At 43.6% G+C, this 22481-nt stretch overlaps 1 long non-coding RNA gene across 1 annotated transcript in view; it reads left to right on the forward strand.

Annotated features, from left to right (window-relative positions):
* LOC132405853 (uncharacterized) overlaps positions 1–21472 on the forward strand; it is a 32612-nt gene extending 11140 nt beyond the window's left edge. Inside the window, exons 3-4 of the long non-coding RNA XR_009515980.1 lie at positions 18644–18730; positions 19682–21472. This is a non-coding gene — a long non-coding RNA (uncharacterized LOC132405853). The remainder of the gene's footprint in view (positions 1–18643; positions 18731–19681) is intronic.
* The last annotated feature ends 1009 nt before the right edge of the window (positions 21473–22481 follow it).

Below are 22481 nucleotides of genomic sequence, written 5' to 3' on the forward strand. Positions count from 1 at the left end.
CTTCAGTAATTACCAAGGAAAAGGCCATGGTGGACCAGGAGATCAGTGCTGAATGTCTAAATATGTTAGGGCATTTAGTGGTCAAGGAGAAGGAGGTATTGGGCCTCCTAATGAGTATTAAGGTGGATGTCCCCAGGGCCTGATGGGATTTACTCCTGGTTATTGAAGGAGGCAAGAGACAAGATTGCTGGGGCCTTGACCAGTATCTTCATGACCTCTCTAGGACATGTTTGTAAGATCCTGGAGGACTGGTGAGTGGCTAATGTTATCCCACTAATTAAGAACAGAACAAGGGAAAATCTTGGGAACTGCAGACTTATGAATCTCATGTCAGTTGTAGGAAAGTTGTTGGAGAAAATTCTGGGGGTTAGGATATATGAATGTTTGGAAATTGTTGGTCTAATTAGGAAGAGCCAGCATGGTATTGTGTGTGGCATGGAACATACAAAATCTATAGCACATTACAAGCCCTTTGGCCCACAATGTTGTGCTGATCATGTAACCTGCTCTAGAAGCTGCCTAGAATTTCCCTGTTGCATAGCCCTCTATTTTTCTGAGCTCCATGTATCTATCTAAGAGTCTGTTTGACAAACTTACTGGAGTTCTTTGAGGACATAATGAGTGCAGTGGATAGAAGGGAACAGGTGGATGTCATATACTTGGATTTCCAGGTGTTCACTAAGGTGCCGCACAAGAGACTTAGAAATAAGATACAGATGCATGGAGTCAGAGGAAGTGTATTGGCATGGATACTGGATTGGTTAACCAATAGGAGGCAGAGAGTTGGTATAGATGGGTGTTTCTCCAGTTGGAAGTCAGTGGTGAGTGTGGTGCCGCAGGGGTCGGTGCTTGGCCTGCAGCTGTTCACCATTTATGTTGATGATTTGGAAGAGGGGACTGAGTGTAGCACAGCACTCAACTGAGTGAAAAGCAAATTGTACAGAGGATGTAGAGAGTCTACAGAGGGATATAGCTGGGTTAAGTGAGAGGGCCAAGATTTGGCAGATGGGAATGCAATGTTGGTAAGTGTGCGATCATCCACTTTGGAAGGAATAATAGAGGAGCAAGTTATTAGTTAAATGGTGAGAGATTGCAGCATGCTGATGTGCAGAGGAACTTGGGAGTGCTTGTTCATGAATTGCAAAAAGTTGGCTTGCAGGTACAACAGGCTATTAAGAAGGCAAACGGAATGTTGGCCTTCATTGCCAGAGGGATTGAATTCAAGAGCAGGGAGGTCATGTTGCAACTATACAGAGTACAGGTGAGGCTGTACCTGGAGTACTGTGTGCAGTTCAGGTCTCCATACTTGAGGAAGGATATATTGACTTTGGAGGCAGTGCAGAGGATGTTCACCAGGTTGGTTCCAGGGATGAAGGGGTTAACTCATGAGGAACGATTGAGTTGCCTGGGACTATACTCTCTGGAGTTCAAAGAATGAGAGGGGATCTGACAGAAACATACAAAATTTTGAAAGGGATAGCTAAGATAGAAGCAGAAAATTTGTTTCCATTGGTAGGTGAGACTGGAACTAGGGGACATTGTCTCAAGCTTCAGGGAAGAAGATTAGGGTGGAGATGAGGAGAAATTGTTTTTCCCAGAGAGTGGTGAATCTGTGGAATTCTGTACCCAGGGGTAAATATTTTACACAGAAGATGCTGGTTATCTGAAACAATATGGTAGAAGCAGATGCAATTACAATCTTTAAGTGATGCTTGGATAGGACTTGGAGGAGAATAGGCTAAATACAATTAAGAGTAGATTTGGTAAAAATGGTTCAGCCTTCCCAACAATGTCAACCCTACAACTTATCTACACTAATTGCATTTGCCTGCATTTGGCCTATTCTCTTCCAAGTCTTTCCCACCCAAGGAATGTCTGAGTGTGGTCTGGATAGATGGCAAAGGGATTTATGGCAGAGGGATGCTTGGTAAGTGGAAGGCTTTCCAAAGTCAAATATTGAGAGTACCGAGTTTGTATGTTCCTGTCAGAATAAGAGGCAGCGGTAACAGGTTTATGGAACCTTGGTTTTAAGAGATATTGAGACCCTGTTTAAGAAAAAGGTGTATAGCAGATATAGGAAGACAAGAACAAATTAGGTACTTGAGGACCGTAAGAAATACAGGATAACAGTTCAGAAGGAATTTAGGAGGGGTTAAAGAGGCTGCTCGAGCAGACGGAGCGAAGGAGAACCCTGAGGGCTTCTACAGATATATTAATAGTAAAAGGAAATTGCAGGGGCCCTAGTAGAGATATTTAAAACATTGTTAGTGACAGGTAAGGTACCGCAGGATTGGAGGATTGATAATGTTGTTCCATTATTTAAGAAAGGCTCTTAGAAATAAACCAGCAAACTATAGGCTGGTGAGCCGGGCATCATTAGTAGAAAAGTTACAGCAAGATGTTCTAGATATGAGTATATGGATAGACAGGGACTGACTAAGGATAGTCAATATGGCTTTGAGTGTGATAATTCACGGCTAACCAATCTTATAGAGTTGATGAAGGCAAAGCAGTGGATCAAGTCAAGTCAAGTCACTTTTTATTGTCATTTCGACATTAACTGCTGGTACTGTACACAGTAAAAATGAGACAACATTTTTCAGGACCATAGTGCTACATGAAACAGTACAAAAACTACACTAGACTACAGACCTACCCAGGATTGCATAAAGTGCACAAAACAGTGTAGGGATTACAATAAGTAATAGACAAGACAATAGACACAGTAGAGGGCAGTAAGTTGGTGTCAGTCCAGACTTTGGCTTTGTGCAAGAAGCCAGCGAATATTTGAGGGTGGTTAGCTATCTGACTGAAAGCTTGAGACTAGTAGGGTGCTTCAAGAATCGGAGCTGGTTCCATTGTAGCTTGTCGTCTGTATCAATGATTTGAATGATAATGTGCAAACTGGATCAGCACATTTGCAGATGACACCAAGATTGGGCTGTAGTGTACAGCAAGCAACAAAGCTTGTGGTAGGATCTGATCCAGATGGAAGAATTGGCTGATAAATGGCAGATAGAATTTAACACAGACAAATACGTGATATTCAATGTTGGGTGGACCAGCCAGCATAGGTCTTACATGGTGAAGGGCCGGGCACTGGGGATTGTGGTAGAACAGAGGGATCTGGAAATATAGTTCCATAATTCCTTAAAAGTGGAGTCATAGGTAGTGAGAGTCATAAAGAAAACACTTGACAGATTGGCCCTTCATAAATTAATGTATTAAGTACAAGTGTTAGTATGTTGAGTTGAAATTCTATAAATCATTGGCGAGACCTAATTTGGAATATTGTGTGCAGTTTTACTCACCTACCTACAGGAAATGTGTAAATAAGATTGAAAGAGTGCACAGGAAATTTAGAGATGCTGCTGGTTGTCAAGGACCTGAGTTGTAGGGTAAGGTTTGATCCTAAAGAAGATAGCGCCAGTGGACAACGTGATCAAGAGCAGCATCCTTCAGACGATTCACAGAACTACTTCTATCACTTCTTTTACATCTTCTTTCTCTGTCAAACATGGTTCTGCTGCTGTTGGAGCCTGAGATCAACACTTAGGTGGTGTGTTTTTGTGCTATTTGGGCAATTCACTGTCTCTGGGGGGTATTGTCAAGCAAAGCGTGAGGTCTTGAGGCCAAGAAGCCTCACTTGATTTTTTTGTTGCTGATTATGCAATTTGTGTCTTTCTTTTGTGCATGTAGGAGGTTTGATGTTTATTCCTTGAATGAGTTCCCTAATAGTATAATAATGTCTTACATAATTTCAACATAACATCCCAATACTTTGCTTCATGGTTGTTTGTGGAGAAGATGAATCTCAGGATCGTATACTGTATTTTGATAATAAATGTACTTTGAATCTTTATTCCCTATAATATAATAGATTGAAGGAAGCTTTGGTTGAGGTTAATTATGAGGTAAATGCAAGCAGGCATGCATTGAGGTTAGTTCAGTCAACAACTAGAGGTCATGGGTGCTACGATACGCACCCGACTGCACCAGCTCTGGAGCTTAGACACTCTGACTATCCAGCATACAGGTAACTGGTGTGGCCCCTTTAAAAGATTCAGGCCCATCCTGATGATAAGTGACCATGTTTTGGCACCAGGATTTTAATATTTAGAAAGTATCTGAACTGAGGTTCAGTGCTCAACTGTCAGCTCTTTTTTGGATTCTCATCTATCATCTAGTTTAGAACCCTGTCCTCATCTCAGTCTCTATATCATTTCTTAAATCTAGTCTCAGAACTCCAGCACTTGGGTCCTTACATCCTTGCCTTGGTCTCTGGTCACTATGGGTTAAGGATGAATGTGAAATGTTTAAGGGGAACATAAAAGGGTCCTTCTTCACTCAGAGCATGGTGAGAGTATGGAACAAGCTGCCAGCAAAGTTCTGTTTGGGGGGTTCAATTTTAACATTTAAGGTAAGTTTTGATGTCATGTCAATAATTTGGAATATGGATTAATGGATTAGAAACAGAGAAAACCAACAGCACAATACAGGGCTTTCAGCCCACAAAGCTGTGCCGAACATGTCCCTACTTTAGAATTTACTAAACTTACCCAGAGCCCTCTATTTTTCTAAGCTCCATGTACCTATCCAAAAGTCTCTTAAAAGACCCTATCGTATCCACCTCCACCACCATTGCCGGCAGTCCATTCCACACACTCACCAGTCTTTGTGTAAAAAAACCTACCCCTGACATCTCCTCTGTATCTACTCCCAAGCACCTTAAACCTGTGCCCTCTTGGTGGCAGCCATTTCAGCCCTGGGAAAAAGCCTCTGACTATCCACACGCTCAATGCTTCTCATCATCTTATACACCTCTATCAGGTCACCTCTCATTCTCTGTCGCTCCAAGGCCGAGATCATTCAACCTGCTTTCATAAGGCATACTCCCCAATCCAGGCAACATCCTTGTAAATCTCCACTGCACCCTTTCTATGGCTTTCACATCCTTCCTGTGGTGAGGCGACCAGAACTGAGCACAGTACTCTGAACAGGGTCCTATATAAATGCAACATTACCTCTTGGCTCCTAAATTCAATTCCACGATTAATGAAGACCAATACACCAAATGCCTTCTTAACCACAGGGTCAACCTGCGCAGCTGTTTTGAGCGTCCTATGGACTCAGACCCCAAGATCCCTCTGATCCTCCACACTGCCAAGAGTTTTACTATTAATAGTATATTCTGCCATCATATTTGACCTACCAAAATGAACCACACTCATCTGAGTTGAACTCCATCTGCCACTTCTCAGCCCAGTTTTGCATTCTATCTATGTCCCATTGTAACCTCTGACAGCCCTCCACACTATCCACAACACCCCCAACCTTTGTGTCATCAGCAAATTTACTGACCCATCCCTCCACTTCTTCATCCAGACCATTTATAAAAATCATGAAGAGTAGGGGTTCCAGAATAGATCCCTGAGGCACACCACTGGTCACCATACAGAATATGACCCATCTACAACCACTCTTTGCCTTCTGTGGGAAGGCCAGTTCTGGACCCACAAATCAATGTCCCCTTGGATCCCATGCCTCCTTTCTTTCTCAATAAGCCTTGCATGGGGTACCTTATCAAATGCCTTGCTGGTCTTCCTTCATCAATGTGTTTATTCACATCCTCAAAAAAATTTAATGTTCATAAGGCACAACTTCCCCTTGACAAAGCCGTGCTGACTTCTCCATCAACTTACCAACCACTGAAGTAAGACTCACAGGTGGATAAATTTGCCGATGATACAAAGATAGTTGGAAGAATGGGTAGCGTTGAAGAAACAGAGAGCCTGCAGAGAGTCTTAGATACTTTAGGTGAATGGGCAAAGAACTGGCAAATGAAATACTCTGTTGGAAAGTGGTGAAATAAATAAACAAGCAGACTATTATTTAGATGGGGAGATGCAAAGGGACTTGGAATGCTTGTGCAGGATACCCTAAAGGTTAACCTCCAGGTGAGTCGGTGGTGAAGAAGGCAGGTGCAATGTTGGCATTCATTTTTAGAGGTATAGAACATAAGAGCAAGGATGTGATGTTGAGGCTCTATAAGGCACTCGTGAGACCACACTTAGAGTATTGTGTGCAGTTTTGTGCTCCTTATTTTATGAAGGATGTACTGACATTGGAGGGGGTTCAGAGAAAATTCATGAGAACGATTCCAGGAATAAAAGGGTTACTGCATGAGGAATATCTGGCAGCTCTTGGTCTCTTAGCTCTTGAAACATTTTTAAATGTTGAAAGGCCTAGACAGAGTAGTTGTGGAAAGGATGTTTCCCATGGTGGTGGAGTCTACGACAAGAGGGCACAGATTCAGGGTAGAGGTGCCTCCATTTAAAGCAGAGATGCGGAGAAATTTCTTTAGCTAGATGCTGGTGAATTTGTTAAATTTATTACCACAGGCAGCTGTGGTGGTCAGATTGTTGTATGTATTTAAGATAGAACTTGATAGGTTCTTGATTGGACATGACATCAAAAGCAACTGGGAGAAAGCCAGGGAGTGGGGCTGAGGAGGGGAAAAAGGATCAGCCATGATTGAATGGCAGAGTAGACTCAATGGGTCAAATAACCTATTTCTGCTCCTATATCTTAAGGCCTTAATGCATTAAGGAATTCATGTTGCAGCATTATAAAACTCTGGTTAAAACAGACTTGGAGTATTGTGTTCAGTTCTGGTCAATCATTATAAAAATAATATGGAAGCTTTTGGAAAGGCGCTGAGATCTACCAGGATGTCGCCTCGGTTCAAGAACATGTCTTATGGGGTTCAACGAGCTAGGGCTTTTTTCTTTGGAGTGATAGAGAATGAGATGAGACTCAATAGAGATATATAAGATGATTAGAAGCATAGATAGAGTGGACAGCCAAAGAATTTTTCCGTGGGTAGCAATGACGAACACAAGAGGACATACATTTAATATCATTGGAGGAAAGAATCTGGGGTTTTGTCAGAGGTTAGGGTTTGGTTTTGAGAGCACTTAACTGCCTATGGTAGTGGTGGAGGCAGATATATTAGGGATATCAAAGAAATTCTTAGATAGGTACATAAATAAAAATTATGGAGAGCTATATGTCTTGGAGACCTAAAAGATTCGGCCTATACTGTGTGGTACTGTTCTAAGTCCAATATTCTCTCTTTCTCGAGAAAGTAGATCTGTTTTTCCCTAACTCACCTTGAGTATTCTTAATGTTGTCTCTGTCTGGAAGAATTTTATTAGCCAGAGAGTAGTAAATCTGTGGAATGCCCTGACACAGTCTGCGGTGGAGGCCAAGACCATGGATGTATTTAAGATGGAAGTCAGTCATTTCCTGATTGGTCAGGGCATTAAAGGATATGGCAAGAAGGGAGGTGTATGGGGTTGAATGGGATCCAGGATTATCCATGATGGAATGGCTGAGCAGACTCAATGTCTAAATAGCCTAATTCTGCTCCGATATTTTACGGTCCTGTGGTCTAAGGTACCTTATCAAATTCTACCAACCTCACTGTTTATTACTCATAGACTATTGTACATTAAACAGAGGTAACCACCAGTTTCTTTAGTCCAGTTAGGATTGTCTCCAAAAGTTCTTTTGATTGGATGAAGGGAACGTAAGCAAGGCACTTATTGGGTACTTTGCTTATTTACCAAGGAAAAGTATATGAAGGACCTGGAGATCAGAGCTGCATGTATAAATGCATTAGTATGTCTGGAGGTCAAAGACGAAGAAGTGTTGGGCCCCTAAGGTGGAGCGGCAAGTAGCGTTGAGGGAACAGGTAGGCTGCAGAAGGATTTAGACAGATTAGGAGAATGGGCAAGAAAGTGGCAAATGAAATACAATGTTGGAAAATGCATGGTCATACACTTTGGTAGTAGAAATAACTGTGCATGCTATTTTCTGAACTGGGAGAAAGTCCAAAATTCTGAGTTGCAAAGAGACTTGGAAGTCCTTATGCAGAACACCCTAAAGGTTAACTTGCAGGATGAGTTGGTGGTGAGGTAGGCAAATGCAATGTTAACATGCATTTCACAAGGTCTTGAATACATGAATAGGGATGTAATGCTGATGTTTTATAAGGCACTGGTGAGGCCTCACCTTGAGTATTGTGAACAGTTTTGAGCTTCTCGTCAAAGAATAGATGTGCTGACATTAGGGAGGGTCCAGAGGCGGTTCACAAGGATGATTCCAGGAACAAAATGGTTATCATATGAGAACCGTGTGATAGCTCTGGGTCTGTACTCACTAGAATTTAGAAGGCTGAGGGGAGATCTGAATGTTAACAAGCGTATGGGAGGCATAGATAGAGTGGACACAGAGTATCTGTTACCCAGGGTTGAAATGTCTGATACCAGAGGGCATGTATTGAAGGTGAGAGAGGGTAGGTTCAATCTGAATATGAGGGGTAAATGTTTTACTCAGAGAGTCGGATGTCCATAATGCACTGTCTGGTATAGTGGTAGAGGCAAATACATTTAGGTAGGCAGGTAGCTGTAAGAAAGAGGGATATGGTCATGGAGTAGGTAGGAAGGATTAGTATTTGGGTGCTTTGATTTGCTTTTTAGCAACATTGTGAGCCAAATTGTCGAGACATTGTGGAAACCATAGAAAGGGTGCAGAGGAGATTTTCAAAGGTGTTGCCTGAATTGGGGAGCATGCCTTATGAGAATAGGTTGAGTGAACTCAGCCATTTCCCGTTGGAACGATAGAGAATGTCAGTTCACCTGATAGAGGTGTATAAGATATTGAGAGGCATTGATTGTGTGGATAGTCAGAGGCTTTTTCCCTGGACTGAAATGGCTAGCATGAGAGGGCACAGTTTTAAGGTGCTTGGAAGAAGTTACAGAGGAGATGTCAGGGGTAAGTTTTTAACACAGAGAATGGTGAGTGCGTGAAATGGGCTGCCGGAAATTGTGGAGGAGGCAGATACAATAGGGTCTTTTAAGAGACTCCTGGACAAGTATATGGAGCTCAGAAAAATAGAGGGCTATAGATAACCCTAGATAATTTCTCAGGTAAGGACATGTTTGGCACAACTTTGTGGGCCAAAGGGCCTGTATTGTGCTATGGATTTTCTATGTTTCTAAATGGCCTGTTCGTGTTCTGTACTCTTCTATGTTTAACATTCTTTGCTTTTTCCCTCTCTGGGAATCAGCAAACAGTGATGAATTGTGCAGCCTTTAGACTCATAGGCAGAGAAAATTATATTACAGAAACAGGCCCTCCTGATCAAATAGTCTGTGCCGAACTATTTAAGCTGCCTGCACACAATTGATCTGCACCCAGACCATAAGATATAGAAGCAGAATTAGGCCATTTAGCCATTCCATCATGGCTGATCCCAGTTCCCTCTCATCCCCAAATAACTGCCTTCTTGTCAAATCCTTTGATGCTCTAACCAATCAGGAAATGATCAACTTCTACCTTAAATATAGGCACAGACTTGGCCTCCACCACATTCTGTGGCAGAGCATTCCACAGATTTACTACTCACTGGCTAAAAAAAAAATTCTCCTTACCTCAGTTCTAAAGGGTCACCCCTCAATTTTGAGGCTGTGCCCTCTAGTTCTCGATACCACACCGTAGGAAAAATCTTCTCCATATCCACTCAATCTAGACCTTTCAACATTCAGTCAGTTTCAATGAGGTTCCCACCTAATTCTTCAAAATTTCAGTGAGTACAGGCCTAAAGCTACCAAACATTCCTCATACATTAACCTCTTCATCCCTGGAATCATCTTCATAAACTTCATCTGGACTCCATCCAATGATAACCTTTCTGAAATATGGGGCCAAAAACTGTTAGCAATACTTAGCCCTCCATACACCCCACATCCCCATACCATCCAAACCTCACTTAAACTTTGAATTTGTGCTCGTACGTACCACTTGCACCAGCAGATCATTCCACACTCTCACCACCCTCTGCATAAAGAAGTTTCCACTCATGTTCCCCTTAACCTTTTCAACTTTCACCCTTAACCCATGACCTCTCGTTGTAGTCCCACTGAACCTCAGTGGAACAAGCAGCACACACAAAATGTTGGAGGAAGTCAGCAACACAGCCAATATGCTGGAGGAACTCAGCAGGCCAGGCAACATCTATGGAAAAGAGTACAGTCGACATTTCGGGCCAAAACCCTTCGGCAGGACTGGAGAGAAAAAGCTGAGGAGAAGGGATGAAATAAAGAGCTGGGGAGTTGATTGGTGAAAGAAATACAGGGAGAATCAGATTCCCCCTTGGGAGAAGAGGGAATCTGATAAAAGAGGACAGAAGGCCATGGAAGAAAGAAAAGGGGGAGGAGCACCAGAGGGAGGTGATGGGCGGGCAAGGAGATAAGGTAAGAAAGGAAAAAGGGATGGGAATAGTGAAAAAGGAGAGGGGAGGCAAAACCTGAAGTTCAGAAATCGATGTTCATACCACAGGTTGGAGGCTACGGAATATGAAGTGTTGTTCCTCCAACCTAAGTGTGGCCTCATCATGACAAAGGAGGAAGCCATGGATAGACATAGTAGAATGGGAATGGGGAGTGGAATTACAATGGGTGGCCACTCTGAGATCCCACTTTGTCTGGTGGACGGAGTGTAGATGTTCGCGAAACGTCTCCCAATTTACATTGGGTCTCAATGATATACCGGAGCACCAAACATACAGGAGCACCAGGAGCACCAAACACAGTAAATGACCCCAAAGAAACTCACAGGTGAAGTGTTGTCTGACCTGGAAGGACTGTTTAGGGCCCTGAATGGCAATGAGTGAGCAAGTGTAGGGGCAGGTGTAGCACTTGTTTCACTTGCCAGGATAAGTGACAGAAGGGAGATCAGTGGGGACAGACAAATGGACAAGAGAGTCATGTAAGGAGTGATCCCTATGGAAAATAGAAAGCGGGCCGGAGGGAAAGATGGGTTTGGTGGTGTGATCCCGTTAGAGATGGCGGAAATTGCAGAGAATTATCTGCTAGACATGGAGGCTCGTGGGGTTGTCGGTGAGGACAAAAGGACACCTTTTGGTAGGTTGGCAGGAGGATGGGGTGAGAGCAGGCGTTTGTGAAATGGAGGAGATGGCGGCTGAAGGTGGTATTGATCGTGGAGAAATGGAAGCCTTTTTCTTTGAAGAAGGAGGACATCTCTTTCATTCTGGAATGAAAAGCTTCATCTTGAGGTCAGATGCGGCAGAGATGGAGGAATTCAGCAAAGGAATGGGAGAAGGTATACTCCAGGTAGCTGTGAGAGTCCATGGGTTTGTAATACAAGTAACAGGGTGGGAGGGAGGTCAACTATGCTGCCTGGCCTTCTGAGCTCCTCCAGCATTTTGTGTTCGTTGTTTGGATTACCAGCATCTGCAGATTTTCTCTTGTTTGTAAGGAACTCGGTAGCTTAGACAGCTTTTATGGAAAAGTTGACATTTTGGGCCAAGACCCCTCTGCAGGACTGAGAGGGAAGGGGTGAGACGCTTGAATTAGGTGGGGGAGGGGAAAGAGAATTGCTAGAATGTGATAGGTGAAGCCAGCTGGTGGGAAAGGTCAAAGGCTGGAGAAGAGATAGGGGTGGTGAGAGGACTTTAGGAGAAGGGGAAGCGAGAGGGAATACAGGGGGTAAGTAATAGGCAGGTGAGAAGAAGCAAACAGTCAGAGTGGGGAATAGAAGGTGTGGGGGGGTGGAGAATTTTTGTTCACCAGAAGGAGAAATCTATATTCATACCATCAAGTTGGAGGGAGCCCAGGCAGATATAAGGTTGCTCATCCACCCTGAGGGTGGCCTCATCTTGGCACAAGATAGATTGACATGTCAGAAAGGGAAGGGGAATCAGAATGAAAATGCTTGACCACTGGGAAGTCCTGCTTCTGGTGTCTGGTGCAGAGGTATTTGACAAAGAGGCCCTCCAATTTACAAAGGGTCTCACCAACATAAAGGAAGCACTGGACACCATAGACAACCCCAGTAGATTCAAGGATGAACTGTTACCTCACCTGGATGGTCTGTTTGGGGTCCTAAATGGAGGTGAGGGAAGCGGTGTACAGGCAATGTTGCACTTAGGCCGTTTACACAGTTAAGTGCCTGGAAAGAGATTAGTGTGGAGGAATGAATGGTCAAGAGAATCGTGGAGTGAGCAATCCCTGTGGAAAGTGAAGTGGGGGAGGTATGGATATATTTAGTGGTGGGGGCCCTTTGGAGATGTGGAAGTTGCAAAAGATAATGTGTTGGATGTGGAGGCTGATGGAGCAGTAGGTAAGAACAAGGGGGGGTCTCTTTCACCTTTACAACACTAGAAAGATGTAATGAACACAGATGTATGGAAAATGAAGAAGATACAAGTGAGGGCAGTATCAATAGCAAAGGGAGTGAAACCCCATTTTTTTAAAGAAGGAGGACATCTCAGATGTCCTGGAATGCAAAGCCGCATCCTGGGAACAGATGAGGCAGAAGCGAAGGAACTGAGACAGGAATAGTATTTGTACAGGAAACGGTGTGAGAAAAATTAGTCAAGACAACCATGGGAGTCAGTAAGTTTATAAAAGACGTCAGTTCGTATTTTGATTCCAGAGATGGAGGCAGAGAGATCAAGAAAGGGGAGGGAAGTGTCAGAGATGGCCCAAGTGAATTGAAGGGCAGGATGGAAGTTAGAGGCAAAATTGATGAAATTGGCGAGCACAGCCTAGGTGCACAAAACAGTGCCAATGCAAATGTCAATATAGAGGGGGAAGTGTTAGGGGGCACGACTGTGGAAGGCTTTGAACATAGACTATTCGACATAGCTGAAGTGCAACACTTCACACTTGTCTGAAGTAAATTCCACCTGCCATTTTTCAGCCTATTTTGCCAGCTGATCCAGATCTCACTACAAGCTCTGATAATCTTCCTCAATCTCCATGACATCCTCAGTCTTGGTGTTGTCCACAAACTTGCTAATCCAGTTAACCACCTTATCATCCAGATCATTGATGATAAACAAGCATAGATGAGAAACAAACATTGGAGCCCGCACCAGTCCCTGCAGCACCGAGGAAATTACTGTATGTACTCGTACTCTCTGGCTTCTCCCACAAAGCCAATGTCTAATCTAAATTACTACCTCACCTTGAATGTCTATTTTTCTACTACCTACAAATCAATTGGATGTCACTGTGTAGTCAATGTCTATTTTTCATGATGATTTGCCCCTGAATTTAGGAGGCATCTAAGATTGTCCACATAACAAAAGATTTGGGGTCACAAGGGACCAACACAGGTAAGAGGGACAAATTTCCTTTTCTGAAGAATGTCAGTGAAATGGCTAAGTAAGTCTTAACCATTATGGTTAAGTAGCCTCAGGACCACCTTTTCTAGAATTCATGTTTTTTCAACTCCACTTATTATGATGTGATTTTTTTGTCCATACTCAAGATCATTCTTTCAGTGTTTTATCCAGCACTCTACATGGAGACACAGGGGCTACAGATGCAGGAATATGGAGCAACATAGAAAACACTGGAGGAATTTACTGGGTCATGCAGCATCTGTGGAGAAAATGGGCAATCATCATTTTAGTTTGAAAGCTTTCAATCTGGACTCAGATGAAGGGTCACAAACTGAAATGCTGACTGTCCATTTCTCAGTGTATATAAAGCTCTTCATAAAACTCTAGTTAGGCCACATCTAGAGTATTGCATAGAGTTCTGGTCACTCCATTATAGGAAGGATTTCAAGGCTTTAGAGAGGGTGCAGAGGCTGTGGGGTGATCACATAGATGTCTATAAGATTACAGGAGGCATAGAGTTGACAGATGATATCGTTTTGTCAGGGTTGAAATGTCTAAGATCAGAGGGCATGCACTTAAGGTGAAAGGGAGTAATTTCAAAGGAGATGTAAGGGCTAGTTTTTTACACAGAGAGCAGTGCGTGTTGGGAATGCACTGCGTGGGGTAATGGTAGAGGCAGATATGTTAAAGTCTTTTAAGAGAAATTTAAATTGGAACATGAATGTGAAGAAAATGGAATGATATGGACATTGTGCAAGTAGAAGAGATTAGTTTGGTTGGCTATTGGTTACTATTTTAATTGGTTTGGCCCAACTCTGGGCCTAAGGACCTGTGCCAAACTGTCTATGTTCTGTGCACATTAATCTGCTGTTTGGATAAGTTTTTTTGTGTACAACATCCACCTTACAAACTCAACAGGCACTTTGTTTAAGATGGCGCCGGTATCTGGTGACTCTGCGCGTGCTCTCCTGAGCAAACTGCCCTCTATACCCGAGAAACCCTTCTAAACCTCCAATTTGCTACATCTAGCAAGATCAACAACACCCTGGCGAAGCTACTGACCCAGATGGAGATCATCGACGCGCCAGAATTGCTTCTTCAACTCCGGACCGCATCTGGACCCGATCAGCGAGGCCTGGTCCATTGGTGGCCATCCACAGCTGCCGGGAGTGAGATCTCTGCCGCCAACCTCGGAAATCGAGCCTGGGTCTCGGCTGGAGCGGAAGCCTCCGCAACCGTGACACTGTTCACGGACTTGTTTCAGCAGGCAGCCTGGCCCTCTGGGATTAAGTGTCGGCTTCGGGGCCCAACTCGATCGACAGTCCGGGCCCCCGGCAGTTGGAAGTGGCAGCGGAGCCTCCCCTGTCACTTGGCCCGACTTGGAGTGCCGGACGACGTAACCCGCCGATTAATCCCTGTGGGACGCGTCCAGCAACCTCAAAGAGCTGCCAACAACACACTGCATCGATGGAAACTTGGAAAGATGCACTATTTACTGAGGAAGCGTGGGAAAAGAGCTGAGCTGCTGGTCAGATTGAAGCGGAGGGGCTTTAAGGTCCCTCTGCCCACCATCCTACTAGCTAACGTGCAAGCAACAGAGAACAAGGTGGATGATCTTAAAGAGAGACTCACCTACTACAGGGAGATGCAGAACTGCTGTGTATTCTGTTTCACAGAGACCTGGCTCTCCCCTGCCACCCCTGACTGTGCCATCCGACCGGAGGGATTTTCGATCCATCGGATGGATCGCACGGTGTCTTCAGGCAAGACGAAGGGACGTGGTGTCTGCCTACTAATCAACACTGTGTGGTGCTCGGACACAGCAGCACTGACAAGCTCCTGCAGTCCGGACCTGGAACATCTGTCGGTGAAGTGTCGTTCCTATTATCTGCCACAGGAACTCACCGTGGTCATACTGACAGCGGTCTACATTCCCCCCCAGGCGGACGTGGAGTGTGCTGTGAATACACTGTGTGCCAACATCAGTGAACTTGAGACCAGGTATCCGGAGGCTTTGCTCATTACATCCGGGGACTTTAACCAGGCCAACCTCAGAAAAGCACTGCCAAAGTTATACCAACATGTCTCCTGCTCCACTAGAGGCCCAAATATACTTGACCATTGCTACACAGCAGTCAAGGATGCCTACCGGTCCATCCCACGACCTCACTTCGGAAAATTGGGTTATCAGGCCGTAGTCCTCCTTCCGGCTTACAAACAGAAACTGAAGCGGGAGGTCACGGTGTCAAAAGTGGTGTTGCGTTGGACAGAGGAAACGGATGAGGTCCTCTGCTTTGAGTCAGTGGACTGGTTAGTATTCAAGGACTCGGCAGCTAACTTCGATGAGTATGCCTCAGCTGTCACGGATTTTATCTGGAAATACACAGAGGACTGTGTGTGTCACAAGACGATCCGGGTATTCCCTAACCAGAAACCTTGGATGAATTATGAGGTCCAGTCCCTTTTGAAAGCTAAAGCTAAAGCTTTTAGGTCCAGGGATACCAGTCGCTACACGGAATCCAGGCGTGAACTCCGGAAAGCCATTAAGGGCACCAAGAGGCAATATCGAGCCAAGTTGGAAGACCAGGCTAACCAAAGGGATGCCAGTAGACTATGGTAGGGTCTAAATGAGATCACTGGGTGCAAAGAAAAGGCTGGGAATATCAATAACTGTAGCGCTTCTCTTCCTGATGAACTTAACGTATTCTACGCAAGATTCGAACAGAAGAGGAGTGTCCCGCCCCCTCCGGATGAATCGGACCTGATGGCATTGAGATTCATCATCACCGAGGAAGATGTTAGAAGAGCTTTCCTGAAGATAAATCCAAGGAAGGTGACGGGCCCAGATGGCATCCCGGGACGGGTTCTCTGGGCCTGAGCAAGTTAGCCAGCTGGACTGTTTGCTGACATCTTCAACTGCTCCCTGCTTCAGTCTAAGATCCCCTCGTGTTTTAAGAAGGCAACAATAATCCCGGTGCAGAAGAAAAGCTAGATGGCATACCTGAATGACTATCGACCTGCGGCTCTGACATCAATTGCTATGAAGTGCTTCGAGCGATTGGTTATGGCACACATCAACCATAGCCTATCAGTCAACCTCGATGCCTGGCAATTCACCTACCGGAGCAACAGGTCAGCAGCAGATGCCATCTCTCTGGCACTACATTCCTCCTTTGAACATCTGGAGAATAAAGACAGATATGTAAGGCTCCTTTCCATTGACTACAGCTCTGCCTTTAATACCATCATTCCAAAAAAACTGATTCCTAAGCTCCAGAACCTGGGTATTAGCACTCAGATCTGCTGCTGGATCTTCAACTTCCTCACAGACAGGACCCAGGCTGTAAAAATAGGGGCAAGCTCTCCTCTACAATCACTCTGAGCACCGGTGCCCCACAAGGCTGTGTACTCAGCCCCCTGCTGTACTCACTGTACACCCATGATTGTGTAGCCAAGTTTCCATCAAACTCAATATAGAAGTTTGTTGATGATACCACAGTTGTAGGCTGTATCTTGGGTAATGATGAATCGGAGTACAGAGAGGAAATTAAGAACTTGGTGGCATGGTGCAAAGACAATAACCTATCCCTTAACATCAGCAAGACGAAGGAATTGGTTGTTGACTTCAGAAGGAGTAGCGGACCGCACAACCCCATCTACTTCGGTGGTGCACAGGTGGAACAGGTCAAAAGCTTTAAGTTCCTTGGGGTGAATATCACAAATGACCTGACTTGGTCGAACCAAGCAGAGTCCACTGCCAAGAAGGCCCACCTGAGAAAGATGAAGAAATTTGGCCTGCCCCCTAAAACCCTCACTAATTTTTATAGATACACTGTAGAAAGCATTCTTCTAGGGTACATCACAACCTGGTATGGAAGTTGTCCTGTCCAAGACCGGAAGAAGCTGCAGAAGATCGTGAACATAGCCCAGCACATCACACAAACCAATCTTCCATCCTTGGACTCACTTCACACCACACGCTGTCGGAGCAGTGTTGCCAGGATAATCAAGGACACGATCCACCCAGCCAACACACTCTTTGCCCTCTTCCCTCCGGGAGAAGGTTCAGGAGCTTGAAGATTCGTACGGCCAGATTTGGGAACAACTTCTTTCTAACTGTGATAAGACTGTTGAATGGATCCTGACCCAGATCTGGGCTGTACCTTCCAAATATCCGGGCCTGACTTGCACTACCTTACTTTCCCTTTTCTGTTTTCTAATTACGATTTATAATTTAATTTTTTATTATATATACTTTGATTTGTACTCCAGGGAGCACGAAGCGCAGAATCAAATATTACTGTGATGATTGTACACTCTAGTATCAATTGTTTGGTGATAATAAAGTAAAGTATAAGTATAAAAGATATCCAGTGGTAGATTAAAGAAACAAAGGTTGGCTCTATTTTAATTAATTTGTCATTGTTTCAGACTATTTCAGTAGTCTTGAATACTTCTACCCTTGAAACTGCATGTTATTCCAAGCCTCTCCTTTGCTTACTTAGACAAAGAAACCTTATTACCACAGACATCTAAACAATTTTACAGTGTAAATATTTCAGGATTTAGGTATTGCTAGCAATGCTGGAATATATACCTACAGCTAAATATTCTTGAAAAGCTTTTGGTGAATCGGTTCAGTCATTGCTCTCTTTGAAATGAGGTTTTTGTCATTTAGTTAGTAGAATTTGCAAGAGGTTAAACCATTGCTGAATGAATATGGCTATACTTCCCATTCAAGGTTAAATGCAATATTCACGGGAATATTATGGTTGCGATCTTATTCAACCTAGCTGGTTTATGTCAACGTGCTACCAATTGGCCTGTGGTTAGCCCATATCATTGTAAACCTTTCTTGCCCAAGTTCATCTTAACTGTTGTTAAAGTACCTGCCTCAACCACTTCCTCTGGCAGCTCATTTCACACATGGACTCTGTGAGAAAGTTGCCCCTTATGTTATTAAATATCTCCCCTCACACCCCAACCCTATGTCACCTGAACTTGATTCCTCAGTTCTGTGAAAAATAACTTATATGCATTCATCCTATCTATGATTTTCATGATTTTCTGCACCAGGGTGAAAAGACCCCTGATTCTCTTACTCTCCAAAGAATAAAATTCCATCCTGCTCAATCTCTTTCCATAATTCAGTCCCTAGAGTCCCAGCAACATGCTGGTAAACCTTCATGAAGATGCTGGCATGCCACGCACCTGATGAACTCATTACAATTAATTCCCAAGGAATCAGGCATCAAACAGCTCTAGGTAATTTTATTGACTACATCTTTGCAGAGTCACAGAGCTTTTCTCTAAATTTAGTCAACTGGTAAAGCATTAACCATGTTTCCTTTCCTTCTTTGTAGTTCTGTAGGAGTGGAATGAAGTATGAAATGGACTCTTACCAAGTTTTTCTCTGGTTTCTTTTAGTAATTTACTTCAGTCACGTAAGGACTCAAGCTGTACTCCCACCGTGTCCGAATGGATACAATTATCAGAGTATTAGTGGCTGTGTTGGTGAGTTAGAGTACAACATTTTCACTCAAAGAATCTCTTTACCATTCATTCTCCCTACAGCTGTCAGCCAAAGCTCAGAAAAAGAAATAAACAACTTATTTTCCTGGGCTATTCACATCTAAAGAATCTCCTGATTCTGAAATGAATGGGAGGCTGTGGTGTCCAAACACATACATTTATACAGTGATTTTGGGACAAATATCACAGAAACAGGAATATAAGTCAGTTCTGCCATTCAATATCATCATGACCTATCATTCACTTTCAGTGCCCCATTCCTGCTTCCTCTCCTCTTGATCCCCATAGCCCGAAAAAAAATCTAACCTGGAATATATTTCATGTTTAGGCTTCAACTTGTTTCTGCAGTGAGACATTTCACAGATTCAGCATTCTCTCAGAGAAGGAATCTCTCTTCCTCCTTGTCTTAAATAAATAAATTCTTGTACTATGACCCCTTAGCCATCAGGAACATTCATACTGTGCCTTATCTTCCAGCATGTTAGCATTCTCATTCTTCTAAACTCTGGTGAGTATGTCACTAGTTGATACAACTCTCCAGGCATCAGCCCTGTCATCTTAGGAAACTGTCCAGTGGACCTTTGGTGAATATATTTTCATAGTTAGAACATCCTTCCTCAGATAAGGAGACCAGATCTGTACACAATACTCCAGGTGCAGGCTCATCACGGTTCTGCAAATTTCTACTTTTAGTACTCAAATTCCCTGTAACAAAGCTGAACAAACCATTTTCTGACCTATAACCCGCTGCATCTGCTTGAAGCCATCCAGATCCTGTTGTAACTGTTCTTTTCCACCATTCAGATAATCTGCTTTCTTGATATATTGCCCCCAAAATGGATTACCTCAAATTATTCATGTTGTACTGCATCAGCCTAGTATCTAGGCACCTCTCTACCTGTTAATGAACCTTGAGTCTTCTGTATCCTCTAGGCCAGGGGTCAGCAACCTTTACCACTGAAAGAGCCACTTGGACCCGTTTCCCACAGAAAAGAAAACACTGGGAGCCGCAAAACCCGTTTGACATTTAAAATGAAATAACACTGCATACAACGTTTTGTTTTGCCTTTATGCTATGTATAAACAAACTACAATGTGTTGCATTTATGAAATTGATGAACTCCTGCAGAGAAAACGAAATTACATTTCTGCATGCAACAAAAACATTTTGAACTCCGAAAAAAAGAGGTTGGGTTGAAGGTTACTTTTAAGTAAAATACTCAATGTCTATTTGAGTTCTTCTTGTATTTATGAAAAACGCCAAACTTAAATTTGCCGCCAGCAGCAAACCAAAAATAACGTCAGCCAGCTGTCAACCTGAAAAATAAAAGGTCTATTTCACTGAACAATGAAAACATATGAATATACGTAAAATAATAGGCAATTAAAATATTTATCATACTTGGTCAGGTTGACTCACACCTGACAATGCAGTCGTATTCAGTAGGGATGGATCGATGCTTAGGGGAGTGACCGGGAAGGATAATGTGTTTTTTTCCTCTCTGAACTCACAGAAGCGTTTCCCAAACGATGTTTGCATTGCGATGATTGCAGAATGTAAATACTCCGAATTTATCATGTCGTGACCTTGTTTGAACTCTCTCAAATTGGGGAAGTGAGACAATGTGCCTTTCTGTAAATCTCTGGCAAGCAACGTCAACTTGCGCTCGAATGCCAAAACATCCTCCAACATGTGCAGGGCTGTACGTCCTTACCCCGTTGAAGAGCTGTGTTCAGCGTGTTCAGGTGCGCTGTCATGTCTACCATGAAGTGTAGCTTTTCCAGCCACTCTGGCTGTTCCAGCTCAGGAAAGTTGAGCCCTTTGCTGCCCAGGAAAGTTTTCACTTCTTCCAGACACGCGACAAAGCGTTTCAGCACCTCCCCTCTGGACAGCCAGCGATAAAAACACGTTGTAGCGGTGTGCTACACGCAGTCAGTAAACTGCAGTCAAAGATAGCTTTATTCGAACTAAACAGCCTTGCTTTTAAGCCTCCCTCAACCCGCCCCCCATGGGCGCGGATGCTGCAAAAGACACGTACTCACAAACCCCCGTAGGCTATCTCCCTTAGCCTGAACGCTGGCTAATTGTGAGCCGGTTCGGATGTGTCAGGAAATGGGTCGCCACAACGTCTTATTTAGATTGTACAAGATCACCATAATCTTCAAATTTAGATTTACATTTCAAAAACTAACAAACTAACATAAAATACATTTTAATTAAATACTGACCATGTAGCGGTGTGCTACACGCAGCGCTAAAATTACGACACGGAGTCGGTAACCGCCGTCGAAGGAAAAAACTTTATTCGAAATCTTCAGCCTCACTTTTAAGCCTCCCTCAACCTGCCCCCCCCATGGCGCAGAGGCTCCAAAGCTCTGTGCTCGCAAACCCCCGTAGGCTATCTAATTGTGAGCCGGTTTGGATGTGCCAGGAAAAGGGTCGCCACAACCAATTATTTCCCAAAGCAACAGGGAGCCGCAGCATAGACGTAAAAGAGCCACATGTGGCTCCGGAGCCGCGGGTTGCCGACCCCCGCTCTAGGCTGATATTCCCACCCAGCTTTGTGTTATCTGTAAACTAGAGAAAGTACTATTAACTCCTTCATTCAAATCATTAATTTATGGTAAGTAACTAGGGTTCCAACAATGATCCCTGTGGTACTTAACCCTGTGACTGCGACCTAGAGGAAACCATGCTTATTTCTGTTTCTTGTGGGCCAAATATTTTTTATCTAGATCAGCACCTTACCCTCATCCCATGTTGACAATTTTTGTGGGATATTAGCAACAGCTTTCTGGAAATTTAAATACACTGCATCCACTGCTTCTCCCTTATGCATCCTCATGTTTTACATTGAGGTTGTCCAATTTAGTCATTCTTCAAGTGCCCTGTCATTGATGTCAGCCTAACTGGTCTATGAGTTCCTGTTTTACCTTGCGACCTTTGTAAATGCTAGGGTTACATTCGCTCTTGTTAATTGGAACTGTTCCAGAACTAAACAAAGCTGGAAAGTGATCATCAATACATCAACCAACTTCAGTGTCACTTCCTAAAGTACTTGCAATATAGTCTACTGGGCTCTGGGAATTTAAAAGTCGTTAATCCTTTTAATATTTAAATACCATTTTCCACAAATACTGAGTTTGTTTAGTTCCCTCCTTTCATTAGACCCTGTGTTCCTTGATAGATCTGGGAAGTTGTTACGTGAGAAGGGGTAGGATCAGGCATGATCAGCTAAGCAGCATGACAGGTGGCTGACTTTTGCTCCTAATTCATACATTTTTGAGCTTTTATTAAACCTTGAATCATTTTCTCTTCAATTCAGATGATGATGAATGCTCTTATGGGGAAAGTGTTACAGTAGCTATGTGTGGTCACAATACTGTTTGTTACAACACAATGGGAAGCTTCCATTGTAACTGTCAGGAAGGATATATGAACTTACGGAATAAAAGTAACTTCACAAAGCTGGAAAACTGCACAGGTGAGTGATAACACTCATATTTTTGGTATTTAGTGCTTTACTTATTGACACATTCTGAAGTTTTCCCCTGACCTTAGCACGGGTCAGTCAGAAGACGTCTTGCTGTTCTTCTCAGGTATAAAGTGGGAGTACTCACAAATCAAGCCTCCTGCCATTTATTTCAATGTTGCTGCAATGTTTCTGCTGGTGGCCCATATACAAATCTCATTCCCCATTTTCCCTGGTGATTTAAATCAAATCTCCAATTG

Source organism: Hypanus sabinus, chromosome 16, assembly GCF_030144855.1.
Source record: "Hypanus sabinus isolate sHypSab1 chromosome 16, sHypSab1.hap1, whole genome shotgun sequence".
Taxonomy (NCBI): domain Eukaryota; kingdom Metazoa; phylum Chordata; class Chondrichthyes; order Myliobatiformes; family Dasyatidae; genus Hypanus; species Hypanus sabinus.